This window comes from Bos javanicus, chromosome 6 (genome assembly GCF_032452875.1).
Source record: "Bos javanicus breed banteng chromosome 6, ARS-OSU_banteng_1.0, whole genome shotgun sequence".
In the NCBI taxonomy this organism is placed as follows: Eukaryota; Metazoa; Chordata; class Mammalia; order Artiodactyla; family Bovidae; genus Bos; species Bos javanicus.
The window spans coordinates 32,106,579-32,126,755 of record NC_083873.1 but is presented as its reverse complement, the minus strand read 5'-3'; the positions used below and the strand labels follow the sequence as shown (position 1 = coordinate 32,126,755).

Genomic DNA, 20,177 nt, shown 5'->3' with positions numbered 1-20,177 from the left:
GCAGCACTGTTTATAATAGCCAGGACATGGAAGCAACCTAGATGTCCATCAGCAGATGAATGGATAAGAAAGCTGTGGTACATATACACAATGGAGTATTACTCAGCCATTAAAAAGAATACATTTGAATCAGTTCTAATGAGGTGGATGAAACTGGAGCCAATTATACAGAGTGAAGTAAGCCAGAAGGAAAAACACCAATACAGTATACTAACGCATATATATGGAATTTAGAAAGATGGTAACAATAACCCTGTATATGAGACAGCAAAAGAGACACTGATGTATAGAACAGGCTTATGGACTCTGTGGGAGAGGGAGAGGGTGGGAAGATTTGGGAGAATGGCATTGAAACTTGTGAAATGTCATGTATGAAACGAGATGCCAGTCCAGGTTCGATGCACGATGCTGGATGCTTGGGGCTGGTGCACTGGGACGACCCAGAGGGATGGTATGGGGAGGGAGCAGGGAGGAGGGTTCAGGATGGGGAACACATGTAAAAAAAAAAAAAAAAGAGTTATATGTATACATAAAAAAAAAAGGTCATCAAAATAAAATGAAGAATCAAATTCTGAAAATAAAATAAAAAAAAAACAAAAAAAAACAAGTATAATAAAGCAATGTATGTGTATTTGTGTTTGCCTTTATGTTTATATTGCCTTTTATATTTATGTTTGAAAATCAACTATGAAAAACAAACAAACTTCTATATTGACAGTTTCATACTCTCTCTTCCTTTCCTTCAAATCCTGGCATTTTTTTGGTCCACTGGTCCATTCTATTATTACAGAGTCACATCAGCTTGCAATTATGGATATTGTCAACCTAGTCTCATTTATGTTTTCAGTTTCATTCTTTCTTGCGTCTACAAACATGTTGGGTAGTTTATGTTATAGATATATAATAATGCTTATATCACAAGGTGTGATGAAGAATAAACTTAATAATAGCTATTAATTCCTCACCTGACACAGAGTAGACATTCAGCAGATGGTGATTCTGTTCTTTTTTCCTTTGTAAATACACATACACAATATTCATCTAGTGGAAACTGAAAGTTCTGTTGACAGTTCCTCAACATTGAACATAATTTTAATCAATTACGATGCAACTTCGTGTTTCCTATAATTGTAAATAATTGCATAAAATATTTCATATCAATTTTAATGTTTGCTTTAATAATAGAAATTTGAATGCCACTTGTCTCTAAAAGAGTTCATAATTTTTGGGAAATGCATTAATTTATGTTACAGTCTTCTAATTTGATAGAATTAGAGCTTTGAGGTATTTTGCAAATATAAAGGAAGCTATCCTTTAAATTTATGAGTCCTGTTTTTTAACTACAGTTAGGTATTTTGATTTTCAAGAATTATATCACAGAAAGAATTTTTTAAATGTCATTCTGCAAATGACCTTTTATCATTTTTCACATTGACAGTATTATTGGTACCCTATAGATTATAAAAGTTGCAAGACAATTCTAAATACACAAGGCTATCTCTAAATCAGATTCACAGACAAGCTTGTGCATTCTTAACACAGTAAGGAAAATGGGCAGTTGGATTTACAATAATAACAGTTTATATTTCTGGCTGAAACATTCTATTTATATAATTTCATATCATAAACTTCTCTAGGGCAGAAATCAAATCTTTTTTGTCCACCTGATACAATATCTAGAATAAATTAAGATGTAGGTATACTTAGTTACTTAATCAATAGTACCTATATTTTTGTAGTGTTTAACTGCTCCTGAATATCTCTGTACAACTTCTGAAAAGTATCGTATTAAAATTAGAAATGTTTATTTGTCATGTAGGTATATTTAAATAATAAAGAAAATAAGCATTTCATATTTTTACCATATTTATTCCTAATATAATGAATTGGAAAATGATATTTCTGTGGTTCTGTATATTTCATAACCAAATTACCATGTGTTTAAATTTTTCCATTATTATCAATAAAATAATTACTTTCACTGCTGTTGTCTTGCATTTTGTATGTTTTTCATGTACTTAACATGTAATGGAAGGTTTCAGTCTATACCAAAATACTGAGGTAAACTGAAACTTACATGGAATCATTGCCGCTACTGCTAAGTCGCTTCAGTCATGTCTGACTCTGTGCGACCCCATAGACGGCAGCCTACCAGGCTCTGCTGTCCCTGGAATTCTCCAGGCAAGAACCCTGGAGTGGGTTGCCATTGCCTTCTCCAATGCATGAAAGTGAAAAGTGAAAGTGAAATCGCTCAGTCGTTTCAGACTCTTAGCGACCCCATGGACTGCAGCCTACCAGGCTCCTCCGTCCATGGGATTTTCCAGGCAAGAGTACTGGAGTGGGTTGCCATACATGGAATCATTAAGTCCCAAATTTACCAAATGCATGCATGCCACATCACGTCAGTCATGTCTGATTGTTTGCAACTCTATGGACTGTAGCCCAAGTAGGCTTCCATGGCCATGTGATTCTCCAGGCAAGAATACTGGAGTGGGTTACCATACCTCCTCCAGGGTATCTTCCCAACCAAGGGATCAAACCCCAGTCTCTCAATCTCCTGCATGGGCAAGTGGGTTCTTTACCACTAGGACCACCTGGGAAGCCTAAAATTTATCAAATACCAAATATTTATAAAAAGCAAATTGACTTAGTTTTTAATTTTTTATAGATGTCCAGGATTATATTGACATAGCTAAAGAATTCAGGAAATCTTTGACAAATAAGATTTCTGCTTTGACCCTACACCAATTAGATTAATTAATTTTAGAATATCATTATACTTTTAAGTAAGACATAAACTGTTGACAGTAAAGAACAATCATTTAAATAGAAAGTTGTTTGCTGGCTAGAATGTTCTGTATATTAAAAATGATATATTTCATGTTGATGTATGGCAAAACCAATACAATATTGTAAAGTAATTAGCCTCCAATTAAAATACGTAAATTTATATTTTAAAAAAATGATATATTTCAGCAAATCTTCCCCTTGGAAAGTGAAAGAAGTGTAAGTCACTCAGTCATGTCCTTTGCGGCCCCCATAGACTGTAGCCCACCTCTAGGCTATACAGGTTCCTCTGTCCATGGGATTCTCCAGGCAAGAATACTGGAGTGGGTTGCCATTCCCTTCTCCAGGGGATCTTCCTGACCCAGGGATCAAACCCTGGTCTCCAGCATTGCAGGCAGATACTTTACCATCTGAGCCGTATAATCTCTATGTGTACTCTAATACAAATTATTTGTAATAATAGCTAATTATTATTAGAAGGAAAAAAGCCTTCTTTGAATGAATGTATCTTTATCATATGAATATCAGCATTTTTTATGAAAGAAAGGTAATTATTCATTACCAATGAGGGAAAAACAAGTTGGTTTAGACATTATAAAATGTCCATTTGTTTGATGATTGTAATGTAGATTACAAAAACATCCTTACCCAGTGAAAATGATATGCCAAAGCAGATAAAAGGCAGTGTAAGAGATTTAATAAGAAAAATCTTTTTATGAGAGAAATGTGATATGGTAATAGAAACTCACCTTCCTGAGAAAAGAAAGTATTTGGACTCAAAAATTAAAGTAACAAAATGATATAAACATAAATATAGAAATGGAAAGTCATTTATTTTAATTATAGCATTACTACTGTGATTTTATATGTAATATTTCAGTAGCAATCCTCAACATAGCATAATGCCCCTATTTAAATGAGGCAACTTCAAGTAGTGTTTTTTTTTTTCTTAGCCAAGTGGAATTGTATATAGTGATGATAAGATCACTAGCAGCAGATGAATGAAAATTTGATTTATGCTGTGCAGGTACACAACTCCCTATAAATAATCTTGCAATCTGATACAGAAAGTGTCTATTATTCTGGCATGTTTGACATTCCCATTCAGTCCAGCAACTCATTGACATATACTTAATTTGCTATTTCTTGAAGGTGTTGCTTGACGTTCCCTTCTACTTGACAGGTGCCTGACAGTTGAGTCTCTCTCAGAGCCTAACAAAATGGGAAAAGAATGCATTATCTAGACCCCTGCGGGATATCCATTTTATGACTTTGATAATGTTGTAGACTAAACTCAATCCCTTTAGATATTGATGAAGGTGCACTTTTTTTTTTCTTTTGTCTTTAAAGACATGCGGGTATATACATCTAGCTTTCAATTGGAATTTTTCCTGAAGTGTGAATGCTGTGCCCTACAGTTCTCAAACTATAACTAATGATTTAAATGTGGACATGTGAAAGGAATTAAATAAAAATGGATCTCCTGGTTCCCCACCATTTATATATTTTAGCAAGATGCAAAAATTTTAATATTCACAATACAAATAGTGCTCTTAGCATCTTGCATTTTTGATAAATGCTTTTGAATGTTGTTCTTGGTTTGAATGCATATTTATATCCATGCAGCCTTCTCAGATTTCTCCTCATAGTTATTCATTATGATGGATATATACACACACTTTTAAGGACAGGAGCATATGATTTTGTTTAAGGAGCAGGCAAAAGTGTATTATCTGTCAGGGCTCCTGAGATAAAGTAACTGATATCAAAGTGGATTTCTAAAGGAAACAGACATTCTTTGGTGAAAATCTGTTTAGCTCACCAGTATCCATATGATATGTACAAAATCCTAGGTATCGCATTGAAAGATTATCTGTAACTGATCCTACCATATATTCCCAGCCTAATTAATCTCTTAAATTACCCTGCCGATCCTCTGTTGAGACTCTTCGATTTTCTAACAATATGAGAGTCCCTTAGCTAACGCCATTCTCAGAAATTCACCCTCATTGTTTTCTATCTAAAAAAAATTTTCTCTGTCCTTGTAGATTTAACCCAAAGTCCATGAAATGTTTTATTGATAGTTTCACGCTTTGGTGCAATGCTTGTTATCCTTCCTGTGTCTTGGGACACATTTTGTATTATTATCTCGTATTATTGCTACTTGACTTTTAGATTAAGTCTTTTGTTGCTTTTGATGTATGTAATAGAGGCCCACTGGGAGGCAGAAATCACACAGTAATTTAAATAGGGCAAGTTTAATATACAGAATAAATAGATGGAATTTTGGAGTAATAAAGGATTGACTAACAATAATTAAATAGGGCTTGGAGAAGGCAATGGCACCACACTCCAGTACTTTTGCCTGGAAAATCCCATGGATGGAGGAGCCTGGTGGGCTGCAGTCCATGGGGTTGCTAAGAGTCGGACACGACTGAGCGACTTCACTTTCACTTTTTACTTTCATGCATTGGAGAAGGAAATGGCAACCCACTCCAGTGTTCTTGCCTGAAGAATCCCAGGGACGGGGGAGCCTGGTGGGCTGCCGTCTGTGGGGTCGCACAGAGTTGGACATGACTAAAGTGACTTAGCAGCAGCAGCAGCAGCATAGAATATAGGAGTATTTAGATATAAAGAGCAACCACCACCTCTAGAGCTGAGGTGTTGCACCCAAGAAGGAACTTGCACACCTCTTGTAGGGCTGAGATCCAGACTCTGAGAAGACACATCCATGGCTCACTGGATAGAGGACAAGTTACTGAGGCGTGGTGGCAGCAGAGTTTGTTAGAAATCTTCCTTTTCAGTAGTGAAGAAGCCATCCGTTTGGAGGAGCCTTATTACCAGCATCATTTCTCTGCAAAGCCAAGGAAATGTCAGTTTTCCACTGCTATGCCATCCTAGGGAGTAATGAGAGAAAACATCCATAAGATGTTGCATTTTGGCATTCCTGGTAAAACCAACCAGGGGGTGCTGGAGGCTGCTGTTCACAGGAAAATGTGTCACCGTTAATTACCATTAGATTACAAAGTTACCTTAGAAGGTTTTCAAGAAAGCCATCTACAGGGAGTTGCCAGGCCTTGGGAATTTTTTGGCTGCACCACATGACATGTTAGTTCCCATCCAGCAATTGAACCTGCAACCCCTACAGTGGTAGTATGGAGACTTAACCACTGGACATACAAGGAAGTCCTTGGAACTGATTTTTAATCTATCAGAAGACCAACTAGAAGGAGCTGCTGGTTGCTGGGGGCAATGGGCCACCATGTAATATCAGAGCCATGCACGGGAGAAACTGCACTGTAGAAGCCTTGTGAGAGGAACATACTGGGACCAAACCCTTCTTCCTCCAGTGTCCCTCTAGCACCATCTGCTGACAACGCTTAGAAACGTGCAAGTTGGCAAAGGAAAAATACTTTTAAAGCCTGTCTCCATTATTGCAGCGCAGGCAATAGAGGGTGGATTCGGATTTGCCAAGCAGTCTATTTGACATTGGCACAGTAGCCGTATTTAGTGACCCTTTCAACAAATGGGAATTTCTTAGAAGACAGAAATTGTTTTTTTATCATTTCTTTTATGCCCAGGAGTAGTGTTTTCTGTACAAATGGTAATCAAAAACATCTCAACTAAATTTTATCTCTGTTAACCACTACATTTTTATAAATACAATTTCTGTCTCTGAAATTTTATGTACAAAAATATATCTCATCGCCGTCAAAGTCTTACATGAGTGCATTAATTTTTCTTAGTATGTATGGAAGCATGTGTGTACATGTATGGGTATATAAAGTTAATATGTGACTAATAAGTCTGACCAATATCTAAATTAATCAAATGAGCTTCCTGGAAGTTAGAGGAAAGCTATTTTAAACTTCACAGAGACAAATTACAAGTCTTGATATCTGCTAAATAAAAATATAAGTTTCTAACCTCCAAAGAAAATTTTACACATTGATTTTCTATTAATTTAGATAAAGGTAAGTACAGGATAATATTTTAATATTTTTGTATTTGATCCCTATAAAAATGTACTAGTATTTTATCAATACATGATGCCTGAAATATCAAAATCTTATAGCAAATTAATAATTTTAAAGTCAGTTTTGTTAAAGATTGAATTGTCTCTGCTGCTACTGCTGCTAAGTCGCTTCAGTGGTGTCCGACTCTGTGCAACCCCATAGATGGCAGCCCATCAGACTCCCCCGTCCCTGGGATTCTTCAGGCAAGAACACTGGAGTGGGCTGCCATTTCCTTCTCCAATGCATGAAAGTGAAAAGTGACAGTGAAGTCACTCAGTCATGTCCGACTCTTAGCGACCCCATGGACTGCAGCCTACCAGGCTCCTCTGTCCATGGGATTTTCCAGGCAAGAATACTGGAGTGGGGTGCCATTGCCTTCTCCAGACTCTAGTGGCATTAAAAATTGACTACTACTAAAACATTAAAGCATGGCTCCTTGTCAGTTTGTAGGCTTATATAGTGACTGTACAAAACCGGGCCAGGCAAAATAAATACCAGAATTTAGTAAGTTGAACATTGTGGGTGTGCGTGCTAAATTGCTTCAGTTGTACCCAACTCTTTGTGACCCTGTGGACTGTAGCCCACCAGGCTCCTCTCTCCATGGGATTCTCCAGGCAAGAAGACAGGAGTGGGTTGCCATTTCTTGCTCCAGAGGATCTTCCTGACCATGGGATTGAATTCACATCTCTTATGTCTCCTGTCATTGCCAGAGGGGTTCTTTACCACTAGTGCCACCTGGAGAAGGACAAATTTATGGTATCATTTATGTGTGGAATCTAAAAAGATGATACAAATGAACTTATTAACAAAACAGAAATAACTCACAGACTTGGAAAACAAACTTGGATACCAAAGGGGATAGGTTAGTGGTAGTAGTGTTAGTTGCTTGTGTGTGTGTGTGTGCTTAGTCCAACTCTTTGCTATCCCATGGACTATAGCCCCCAGGACCCTCTGTCCCTGGGATTTTCCAGGTAACAATACTGGAGTGAGTTGCCATTCCCTTCTCCAGGCGATATTCCCAACCCAGGGATCGAATCTGGTTGTTCTACATTGCAGGCAGATTCTTTACAGTTGGGATTTGGGGTAAATTAGGAGTTTTCGATTAATGTACATTACTGTATGTTAAATATAGATTATCAACAAGAACCTACTAGATAGCACAGGGAACTCTACTCAATATTCTCTAATAACCAATATGGGAAAATAATCTGAAAAAGAATGGATATATATGTGTCTGTGTAATAAAACCACTTTGCTTTACTGAAACTAACACCATTGTAAATCAACAGTACCTCAATATAAAATAAAAAGTAAATTGAAAATTATAATCTGATCGTGCTGCTGTTCTGCTGAAAACTTCCAATGTTATCCCCCCAGTGACACCCTTCCCCTATCATATGAATAAGATAAATTTATTATATATTAAAGGGTATGAGTCTGATAAACTCTTGATAGTCCTTCTAAATATTTTATTTATTTACCTCCCAATGGATACAACAACAAAAATCCTTGGCGTACAAGCATGTTATATCAAATGTATGTAGTGGTGTCCCACAGGCCATACTTTATGTGATGACTCCAGAGATAGAACTGTGATTCCTTCTGACATTGACCATGAAAGTGACATTAACCATTCATGTTGGTAATCACAGGGACTATAGCTATGATGGTGGCTAATAACCAATATTATGGACAATACTAATAAGAGGGATTTATTGGTCTTATGGTAATTAATGAAACATTGCATAAAGAGAAACGTCTCTGAAAGGTCTGAGCTAGATGATCAGGGGTAGACTGTGTGAATAGGAATTTGAGGAGTGTGACATGTAGACTAAGGAAGACATACAATGGAGACAGTCTTCATAGACAACAAGTAATCTTTCTTTTCAACTATAATGAATAATCTATTTTAAGTCCTCAAATTTGGTGAAAGTTATTAAAACATATTCTTTTGTGCAAAATATTTGATCTTCTTTATTATATACAAATGTTAAAGCCTCTGTTGTGAAACAGCTATGGTTTTCTTTTCTGGCTTTTGCTTGTTTGTTTCTAATAATTCTTTTGCCAGGGATTGTTTAATACCTGAGCATCTCTTGTCTGGTAAAATCTTCTATCTTGTCTATCTTGGGTGTTAACGTTATGGCAAGGATTTTATATTCTGAAAAGAATAAGCTCATTATTAGCATAAAGTTCTGAGGAGGGTCGTTTATTATTTTATTCAATGACCCTCATTTGAATTTTGTATCTGATGCTCTTTAAGGGAATGCAAAATAATGTCTATGCTCAGCGAGTGAAAACTGAGTGAATTAATTGTGTGTATGAACGGTGTATTAATTTTTCATTTCATTATCAAACCATTCAACAAAAAGTTTTTTATGTTACACACAGTCTTCATTCCTTGTAAAACTTTAAAAAGTATGCTATTAAGTCATGTATTCAGTATGGACCTATATCTAAGTAGCCAAATTTGACAGCAAATTTTGAATGGTGACAGTATCTAGAAATATTTCCCCAAGTTATCAGAATAACAAATATCTAGAAATTCCTCTTAAATATTAATATTTAGGAACCTAATGATAGCTTACTTAGCTTGGATCTCCAACTAAGTGACCTAAAGTAACTATATCCCCCATCAGGTAGTGGTAATGTTGTCAAGAACTGTAATTTAGATGAAACCCACATTTATTATATTTAAAGTTCTAAATCAAAATAGGATATTCTTATTTTTCAGTTTCTACACCATTTTATTCTGCCTCCAAAGTCACTGATAACCAGATATTATAAATTTTGAGTTAAGTTTATGCAGAATTCATAATGATTTAACTATAAAATTTTGTGGACTCTATTTACAGGTAGATATATAGATGCAATTTTACTTATTAGAATTTGATAAGTAAATCAATAGCTTCACTTGGGTTGAGTGAGAACATGTAAAAGAAATATTATACTTAAGAAAACACACTTGAGTTAAGTATTCTACCATGGCATTTGCACAGAATAAAAAGTGTCATTTATCTGTTCATTAAAGTGAGTCTGTCTGAACTCTTATTTAATGTTTGTTTAACAATTTGTTTGTGTTACTTTATGGCCCTGAAGGGAATAATTTCACATTTATGAATATTCTACATTTCAGAATTTTAACTAATTAAGGATGATGACCTTCTCACCATAATTAACTCCTAATTAACGACGTTTTACGTTATTTGTTCTACTTTCCTCTATTCTTTGTTTTTGGTAATAGATAAACAACATAAATGAACATTGTTTTCCATGATTTGTTAGCCTGTTTCTGTGCTCTACTTCAAGTAGAGCATGCTGAAATGGGAAACACTTCTATATTTTCTAATGTAATGCTCATAATAGCATTTAGTTCCAAGAATAGCAAACTGAGGCTATTTGTCCAAGATCATGCAGTAAATAGGACAACTGTGGGATTTCCATTCTTTGTCTAGTTCCAAAAATCTTTATTTTTAATTCTGTTTTTAAATATTTATTCCCAATGAACTAAGAGAGCTAAGTCTACATTTTGCAATGTGTAGTCTAAATTACATAATTAAGATTTATATCACTCAGTATGATACCACTTTGTTTTATAGTCCAATGTATTCAGTGTCTTGAAGACTTTTTATGCATTATTATTAGATAACCAACAAGGATCTACTGTGTAGCTCAGGGATTGCTGCTCAATAGTCTATAATAATATAAATGGGAAAATAATTTGAAAAAGAAAAGATACATGTATATGTGCAAATGAATAACTTTGTGGTACACCTGAAACACAACCTTGTTAATCAACTATGCTTCAATATAAAATAAAAATTAAAAAAAAGAATTCTTCTTATTCCCTGGTGACTGAGATGATAAGGAATCTGCCTGTAATGCAGGAGACCCAGGTTCGATCCCTGGGTCAGGAAGATCCCCTGGAGAATGAAATGGATACCCACTACAGTATTCTTCCCTGGAGAATTCCATGGACAGAGGAGGCTTGTGGGCTACAGTCCGTAGTGTCAGACACGACTGAATGACTAACACTTTCTAATGTACTCTTTGGATACTTTTAGTATTAATAAATAAAGTATAAAACTTTAGTATTACTAACCAAACTTTATTTATCAAAAGTATTTTTCTTTCTAATTTAAAATATATCTTGTATTAACCATAAGTTAAGTATGTGTTTGCAACACAGACTGATTATGGGAAGATCCTGGGAGTACCTTGTACTGAATTACTGAAAGATTCTTCATAGATTTTCTTGTGATTTGTATTCTTTATAATTGTTTTTATTACACTCATTTGAAACAGAGCAAAAAATCTTTCTTCCTAGATCTGCAATCTCCTTCACTTTCAAAAGAGAACAGGGTTATTCAATTTTAGTATGGACTGCAATGGTTCATTGTGTAGTTACAGAACATATTATACAGAAATCATCTGACCCTTCTTTCAGTAAACCATTTGAGACAGTCTCTGTCTTTCTCAGGAGGAGAGGGAATGATTAAGCTGTCATTATCTCTTAGTGTCACTGAAAGGACATGAGTTTCAGTGCTGTATGACCTGACATTTAAACTCATACCTTGAGATACATTTTTTTTTTCTTTTCCATTTTCTTTTCTCCTTCTCTCTCTCTCTCGATTCCACATATAAAGAATGCTTGCAGCATTTGTCTCTATTTGCCTGGCTTTTTCACTTCATGATCCTCTCTGGCTTCACTCATCTTATTGTAAATGGCAGGATTTCCTTCTTTCTGTGTGGGTGTTCGTCGTTCAGTCGTGTCTGACTCTTTGCAACCCCATGGACTGTAGCCCACCAGGGTCCTCTGTCCATGGGATTCCCCAGGCAAGAATACTGGAGTGGGTTGTCATGCCCTTCTCCAGGGGATCCTTCCGACCCAGGGATCAAACACGGGTCTCCTGCATTGCAGGCAGATTCTTTACCATTTGACCTACCCAAGAAGCCCTTCTTTTTAAAAGCTGAATAATATTTCATGTGTATCTTTATCTGTATATGAAGGTACACATGGGATATTTTATATATATATATATATATAATCTCTTATATACTTATTATATATATGGAATATTATATATATATATATATATATATATATATATATATATATATACACGGAGAAGGCAATGGCACCCCACTCCAGTACTGTTGCCTGGAAAATCCAAAGGATGGAGGACCCTGATAGCCTGCAGTCCATCAGGTCACTAAGAGCCGGACACCACTGAGCGATCACTTTAACTTTTCACTTTCATGCATTGGAGAAGGAAATGGCAACCCACTCCAGTGTTCTTGCCTGGAGAATCCCAGGGACGGGGGAGCCTGGTGGGCTGCTGTCTGGGGGGTCGCACAGAGTCGGACACGACTGAAGCGACTTAGCAGCAGTAGCAGCAGCATATATATATACATAAACATATATATATATATACATATATATATATATTTTTTATGCATCCATCTATTGACAATTGTTTCCATAGCTTGGCTATTGTGAATAATGCTGCAGTGAACATAGGGATACAGAAATTTCTTTGAGGTAGTGATTTTGTTACTTTGGATGTATATCCAGAAGTGAGATTGCTGGCTTATATGGTAGTTCTGTTTTTAATCTTTGAAGAACTTCTGTACTGTTTTCCATAATGGATGTACCAGTTTACATTCATGCCAACAGTGAACAAAGACCCTCTTTTCTTCACAGCCTCACCAATATTGGTTATCTTCTTTTTGACAGTAGCTAGCATAACAGATGTGAAGTGATAGCAGAAACCACATTGTGTCTTTGATTTGCATTTCAGTGATGATTGGTAATGTTGAGTATGTTTTTATGTATCTGTTGACATTAGTATATCTTCTTTGGAAAAATACCTATTGCACTCATTTGCTCATTTTCATTGGATTATTGGTGCCTCATGACTATCTTCGAGAAATGTTCAACTGTTATATAAACTGGAATCTATTTCTATGTTATCTTAAGTTCCAGTGACCTGCTTGCTACTCTTCCTCCAGCATCACATTGATGTCCATATAATGATGCATTCGTTTTGTATTTCAAATCACCACTGACTAGGTGAATGAAACAAAGCAGGTCTGTAGGGCAAAATTCTGACATGGACCCCACTGAGGTAAACTAGAAGTGTTGACAGGACTATGTTCATTTCTGGAAGCTCTAGGGGAAAATCCTTTTCATTTCCCCGCTTCTAGAAGCTACCTGTCTATATATTATTTGTCTCATGGAATTCCTGTCTCTATCTTCCAGCCCATCAATAGCAGGTCAAATCATTTCCTTGCTATTGTCTCTCTGGTTTGCTGCAGTCTGAAAGGTTCTCCACTTTCTTCTCTACGCTATTAGAAAGATGGTTGTAAGGACCTTGTTTTTAGATTGGATCCACCAAGGTAGTCCAGAATAATCTCTCCATCTCAAGGCCCTTAACTTTAATCACACCTGCAAAATCCCTTTTACATGTTTATTTTTGCTTTTGTTGACTTTACTTTTGGTGTCAAATCCCAAAAATCACTATGAAGAGAGCCATCAAAGAGTTTTTGTTCTAAGAGCTTTATGGTTTCAGGTCTTATGTTCAAGGCTTTAATCCATTTTGAGTTGATTTTATTATAGTATTAGAGGTCTAGTTTTATTCTTTTTGCATGTGGCGATCCTGTTTCCCAAAAACACAATCTATGGAAGAGACTACCCTTTCCCTGTGGTATACTCTGGCACCTTTGCTGGAAATTAATTGACTATGTATGTGTGGATTTATTTCTGGGCTTTCCATTTTCTTCAATTGATCGATGTGTCTCTTTTTATACCAATACCATACTTTGTTGATTATTACAGCTTTGTAATATAGATTAAAATTAGAGAGCCTGATGTCTGAGACTTTGCTTTTTTGTTCAAGGTTGCTTTGGACATTCAGGATATTTTGTGGTTTCTTAGGAATTTGTGTAAATCAAGGGCAATATTTAGAATATCAAGGAACATCCAGGGTAAAAAGGTTTACAGTGAGACTTTTTGAGAAACACTTCATATTATGCCCTTTCTGTTTTTCCAAATAAGCTTTAACATATTTATAGTTCTGAGAAACAGAATTATAGAAAAAAAGTCAGTTTAGTATTTTAGACTTCTCCAGGTGTATTGGGTCTAGAACAAGTTTTCTTCTATAATATCTAGTGATATCTCTGAAACTATAAAAAATATTTTCAGACACTAGGAGATACCCATACTAAATCATAATATCAAGTATTTATTAAGCTTAAATATTGCTTATTAGAAGTCAAATTTTGATTAAAAACCAGAATTATGGTTATACAAAACTAGGATGTATTTACACATGTGATTCAATCATAAACCCTACTGAAGGCCTATCAGGAATGAATATTTGTTCTTTTTTTCAGTCATATTAGTGGCAGTAATATTATCAGTAAGCAAGTTTACCTTTGCTTACTGGCACCCAGAGCCCAGGGAGATTTTTGCTTTTCTCTAATGATGTTGTTGTTCAGTCACCAATTCATTTCTGACACTTGCGACCCCATGGACTGAAGCATGCCAAGCCTCCCTATCCCTCACTGTTTTCAAAAGTTTGCCCAAGTTCATATGCACTGAATCGGTGATTCCATCCAACCATCTCATCCTCTGTCACCATCTTCTCTTTCTGCCTTCAGTCTTTCCCAGCATCAGGGTCTCTTCCAGTGAGCAGGCTCTTTGCATCAGATGGCCAAAGTATTGGACTTCAGAATCGGCATCAGTCCTTCCAATGAATATTCAGGACTGATTTCCTTTAGGCTTGACAGGTTTGACCTTCTTGCAGTCCAAGGGACTCTCAAGAGTCTTCTCCAGCATCGCAGTTTGAAAGCATCAATTCTTTGACACTCTGTCTTCTTTATGGTCCAACTCTTATAGCTGTACATGACTACTGGAAGGACCATGGCCTTGACTATACAGACCTTAGGCAGCACAGTGAGACTTTGCTTTTTAATACACTCTCTAGGTTTGTCATAGTATTCCTTCCAAGAAGCAATCATCTTCTGATTTCATGGCTGCAGTCATCATCCTCAGTGATTTTAGAGCCCAAGAAGAGGAAATCTGTCACTGCTTCCACCTTTTCCCCTTCTATTCACCATGAAGTGATGGGAACATATGCCATGATCTTAGTTTTGATTTGTTTTTGATACTTAGTTTTAAGCTGGTTTTTCACTCTCCTCTTTCACCCTCATCAAGAGGCTCTTTAGTTCCTCTTTGCTTTCTGCCATTAGAATGGTATCATCCACATATTTGAGGTTGTTGATATTTCTCCCAGAAATCTTGATTCCAACTTGTAACTGATCCAGCTTGGCATTTCGCATGATATTCTCTGTGCATGATACTATATAGCCTTGTCATATTTCTTTCCCAATTTTGAACCAGTTAGTCGTTCCATATAAAGTTCTATCTGTTGCGTATTCACCCACATACAGGTTTCTAGGAGACAGATAAGATGGTCTGGTATTCCCATCTCTATAAGATCTTCCACAATTTGTTAAGATCCACACAGTTAAAGGCTTTGGTATAGTCAATAAAAAAGAAGTAGATGTTTTTCTTGAAATCCCTTGCTTTCTCTATGATACAGTGAATGTTGGCAGTTCAATCTATGGTTTCTCAACCTTTTCTAAACCCAGCTTGTACATCTGGAAGTACTGCTGAAGCCTAGCTTAAAGGATTTTGTGCATAACCTTACTAGCATAGGAAATGAATGCAATTATCTGGTAGTTGGAAGATTCTTTAGTATTGCCCTTCTTGGGAATTGGGAGAAAGATTGACCTTTTCCAGTGCTGTAGCCACTGCTGGGTTTTCCAAATTTGGTGAGATATTGAGTGCAATGCTTTAATAGCATCATCCTTTTGAATTTTAAATGGGTTGCATGGTAGTTCTGTTTTTAATTTTTATAAAGATACCTCTGTACTGTTTTCTGTAGTGGCCGCATCAGTTCACATTGCCACTACGGGGTACAGGTATCCTTTCTCCACCTCCTCACCAAAATTTGTTGTGTCCTTTTTGATGATAGCCATTCTGAAAAGTGTGAGATCATATCTCATTGCTTTTTTTAAAAAAAAATTGGAGGATAATTGCTTTACGATATTTCCTTGGTTTCTGCCATGCAACAATGTGAATCAGGCATCAGTATACATATGCCCCTCCTTTTTTTTCCTCCCTCCCACTCCCCAGCCTATCCCACTGCTTGAGGTTGTCACAGAGCACTGGGTTGAGCTCCGTGTGATACAGCCACTTCCATTAGCTACCTGTTTTACGTATGATCGTTTATGTGTTTCCACGCTACTCTCTCAATTAATCTAACCCTCTCCTTCCCTACATTTCCCTGATGGTCTGTGATGTTGAGCATCTTTTCATGTGCCTCTTGACCATCTGCATTTCCCCTTTGGCGTGACGGGGGGAGCGGGGGGAGTTTATTCAGTTTTCCTACCTATTTTTTAATTGAGTTATTAGGTTTTATCAATACTGAGTTTTATAAACTGTTTATATATGTTATATATTAATCTTCTATTGGTCATATCATTTGCAAATATTTGCTCCCATTTAATACATTGTATTTTATTTTCATTTTGTTGATGATTTCCTTTGCTATGAAAAGCTTTTAAGTTTAGTTGGGTATAACTTGTTTGTTTGTTTTTGTTCTCTTTGTTTTAGCTGAGGGATCCAAAAATGTATTACTGTGATTTATGTCAAAAACTATTCTTCTGTGTTTTCCTCTAGGATTTTTATACCATCCAATCTTTTATTTAGGTCTTTAACTAATTTTGAGTGTATTTGGTATTAGAGAATGTTCTAATTTAATTGTTTTATGTACCTGTCCAATTTTTGCAGTGCCACTTATTGAAGAGACTGTCTTTTCTCCATTTTCTGTTCTTCGCTCATTTGTCACAGATTGATTGATCACAGTTCTTTGGTTTATTTCTGGGCTCTCTATGTTGTTCCATAGATTCAAGTGTCTTTTTTTGTGCCAGTGCCATATTGTTTTAATTATAGTTGCTTTGGTGTATAGTGTGAAGTCAGGGGGCATGATGCGTCCAGCACTGTTCTTCTTTTTCAAGATTGTTTTGGCTATTTGGAGTCTTTTGTGTTTACATCAGTTCATTTCAGTTCAGTTCAGTCGCTCAGTTGTGTCGACTCTTTGCGACCCCATGAATCGCAGCATGCCAGGCCTCCCTGTCCATCACCAACTCCCGGAGTTCACCCAAACTCATGTCCATCGAGTCGGTGATGCCGTCCAGCCATCTCATCCTCTGTTGTCCCCTTTTCCTCCTGCCCCCAATCCCTCCCAGCATCAGAGTCTTTTCCAGTGAGTCACTTCTTCGCATGAGGTGGCCAAAGTATTGGAGTTTCAGCTTTAGCATCAGTCCTTCCAAAGAACACCCAGGACTGATCTCCTTTAAAATGGACTGGGTGTTTACATACTAATTTTAAAATCAGTTTTTCTAGGTTTCTGAAAAATTCCATTGACATTTTGATAGGGATTGCATCAAGTCTATACATGTCCTTGTTTGTATGGTCATTTATGGGGGAAAAAAGTAAAAACCTGCCCAGAAAGCAAACATAGGAAGAGCATCCCTCAACATAATAAAACCATATGTGACAAACCCACAGCTAACATTATACTCAATGGTGAAAAACTGAAAGCATTTCCTCAAAGATCAGAAAGAAGACATGGAGGCCCACTCTCACCACTTTCACTCAACATGGATTTGGAAATTCTAGGCACAACAATCAGAAAAAAAGAAGAAATGAAAGGAATACTAACTGGAAAGGAAAAAGTAAAACTGTCACTATTTGCAGATGACATGATACTGTATACAGAAAATGCTGAAAACACAACCAAAAAACTACTAGAATTCATCAATGACTTTGGTGAAGTTTCAGGATACAAATTAATAGACAAAAATCTGTTGTATTTCTATGTTCGAATAATGAACTAGTAGAAAGATAAATGATAGAAAAAAACACATTTACCTTTGCATAAAAAAGAATAAAATACCTTGGAGCAAGCCTAGTTAAGGAGGTAAAAGTTTGATTACTCAGAAAACTATAAGACACTAAAAATAGAAAGTGTAGATGACACAAGCAGATGGAAAGATATACTGTGTTCTTGGTTTGCATGATTCAGTATTGCTAAAAATGACCATACTACCCAAGGAAACCAATGCTTTTAAAAGTGTTTTTATAGATATCTGCTGAACTCAGACCATGTAAAATAGTCAGGGCTTAAAGTCTATTTTTTGCAGCATTGAGTTGAAAAATATCAGTTGTGGTAGAGTAATAGCTTGCTAAAATTGTCTAAGAAAATAATTTCCCCAGTTGAAGAATTTCACCCATAAATTTTATATTGCTATTAAAAAAAACAATATTAGTACAAGGTACAAAGCTATTGGCAAAGTGAAGTGAATGTTATCAATATTTCGTTCACACATCTAAAGGTTTGGGGTTTTCATTTTGTTTTGTACTGCTTTGTAGTAGGAATTTTCTTTAATGTCCAAGGCAAAGATAAAGTCTTTTTTTTGTAGCATAAATATTTTAAATGTTTCTGTTTTTATTTTATATTTATTTGCACCATATATATTGCCATTATTTGGCACTGGAAAAATAGAGCATTGTCTATAGGTGATTTTCACATTCTGGCATAAAGACTAACCATTTTATGAGATGGAGAATTGAAGGAATGGGTTGCTTTGGTCATTTAATCAGGCAATATATAAATATCTTTCATGAGCCAACTACTATATTACTTGGATATGGTAATGAATAAAACAGACCCTCAAGAAGAAGGTTGCATCAGAGAAGAATGACATTAAGCAAATCATTTCCAATAACTGAATATATTATTTCAAATATACAAAGAGCTTTAGAGAACTACTTGGATAGAGACAGGTTAGTGAGTACTAATACATCTTTGTATGCTTTCTGGACACTGCATTTCTCTTCAGTAGGCCTGCAATTCCTGCTGAGGTCTGTGGGGTCTTAGTGATGAAATGGAGAAAAAATGGGTAAGAGGGCATGGAAGGACATGTGCAGAATGTTCTGGGACTGAGGTATGTATGATAAAGCATAGCACTTGAGAGTGTATTAAACAAAATTGTCCTGTCACTTTGCATAGGAAATATGCAATGAAATCACTTTACTCAATTTGGTTGGCTTGGGTTGAGAATCTACAGAGTATCAGAAACTTTGTAATACAAAGACTTGAAGACCCTACCCTACATAGAGCTTGCTTTAATGGAGAGATAAGTTGAAAAGTCACATAATTATAGTATGCTAAAAGGGAAAGGCAGTGCTCGATAACAATTACATTGACTGTGAAGAGAAGGAAGAGTGATTGAGAATAATAAAAAATTTATAGAAGAGGTGGCTCAAAAGGATAAAATTTAATGCATGAAGATGAGGTTGAGGGTAAAAGGAAATATAAAAACAAAGGTAGGAGTTTGAGAGATAATCTAAACATTTTAAAGATAGGTTAATAGTTTTTTCAGGCTTACATAAGAGAGTAAAGAAATTGGGAAAATAAAGTAAGGTGAGATAAGCAAAAGATAAGCAGGCCTGCCTGTAGGAAACCTTATATTCAGGGATAAGTGAAGATGCCTGGAGAAATAGGCTTGGAGCTACATATGCATTTAGTACAGAAAAAATGCTTGTTCAGGAGATTCTGCAGGTAATTCTTAGACTGCTGCTTCTCATACTGACTGTACATTAGTTTTAACCACTGCCTTCTGCATTAGAATTGTATGAGACCCTACTGACAAGGCAGATTTCAAGGGCTACTCTCAAATAGGAAAACTTTTTAAAGTGAGACCATTTCCCCTTCCCCAGCCTTCAAATGACTCTGAGACTGACTAAAATTTCAGAATAATTGGATGAAAGGCAGTGATGATTTTCTTTCAGTACATTTCTTAAAATTAGCATACATAGATGTATGCGTAAAAATATATATGAAAAAAAAAACAATGGATTACGTGTACATAGCCTTGTACAATCTGGGGAGAGTTTCCATGCTGCTGCTGCTGCTGCTAAGTCGTTTCAGTCGTGTCCGACTCTGTGCGACCCCATAGACGGCAGCCCACCAGGCTCCCCCGTCCCTAGGATTCTCCAGGCAAGAACACTGGAATGGGTTGCCATTTCCTTCTCCAATGCATGAAGTGAAAACTAAGGGAAGTCATTCAGTCATGTCCAACTCTTAGCGACCCCATGGACTACAGCCTACCAGGCTCCTCCTTCCATGGGATTTTCCAGGCAAGAGTACTGGAGTGGGGTGCCATTGCCTTCTCCGGAGTTTCCATAATAATTTGTTGTTCAGCCTCAGTCTTTGAAATGACTATGTGGTTTTCCATAAAATG

At 36.3% G+C, this 20,177-nt stretch overlaps 1 protein-coding gene across 1 annotated transcript in view; it reads left to right on the top strand.

The window, feature by feature from the left end:
- Positions 1-20,177, top strand: part of GRID2 (glutamate ionotropic receptor delta type subunit 2) — a 1,602,175-nt gene that overhangs the window by 559,641 nt on the left and 1,022,357 nt on the right. The gene's annotated exons all lie outside the window — the stretch shown is intronic.